Source organism: Bison bison, unplaced genomic scaffold (genome assembly GCF_000754665.1).
Source record: "Bison bison bison isolate TAMUID 2011002044 unplaced genomic scaffold, Bison_UMD1.0 scf7180017864230, whole genome shotgun sequence".
NCBI classification, from domain to species: Eukaryota; Metazoa; Chordata; class Mammalia; order Artiodactyla; family Bovidae; genus Bison; species Bison bison.
Window position 1 is genome coordinate 868,367 of NW_011494802.1, and position 580 is coordinate 868,946.

General features: G+C 40.5%; 1 protein-coding gene across 1 annotated transcript in view; it reads left to right on the forward strand.

The window, feature by feature from the left end:
• Positions 1–580, forward strand: part of FAM221B (family with sequence similarity 221, member B) — a 13,948-nt gene that overhangs the window by 11,335 nt on the left and 2,033 nt on the right. The window lies entirely within an intron of this gene.

Genomic DNA, 580 nt, shown 5'->3' on the forward strand with positions numbered 1-580 from the left:
CTGCAACTGTGCAGTGGTTTGAGCATTCTTTGGCATTGCCTTTCTTTGGGATTGGGATGAAAACTGACCTTTTCCAGTCCTGTGGCCACTGCTGAGTTTTCCAAATTTGCTGGCATATTGAGTGCAGCACTTTCACAGCATCATCTTTCAGGATTTGAAATACTTCAACTGTAATTCCATCACCTCCACTAACTTTGTTCGTAGTGATGCTTTCTAAGGCCCACTTGCCTTCACATTCCAGGATGTCTGGCTCTAGGTCAGTGATCACACCATCGTGATTATCTGGGTTGTGAAGATCTTTTTTTGTACAGTTCTTCTGTGTATTCTTGCCATCTCTTCTTAATATCTTCTGCTTCTATTAGGTCCATACCATTTCTGTCCTTTATCAAGCCTATCTTTGCATGAAATGTTCCTTTGATATCTCTGATTTTCTTGAAGAGATCTCTAGTCTTTCCCATTCTGTTGTTTTCCTGTATTTCTTTGCATTGACTGGTGATAGAAACAAGGTCCAATGCTGTAAAGAGCAATATTGCATAGGAACCTGGAATGTCAGGTCCATGAATTAAGGCAAATTGGAAGT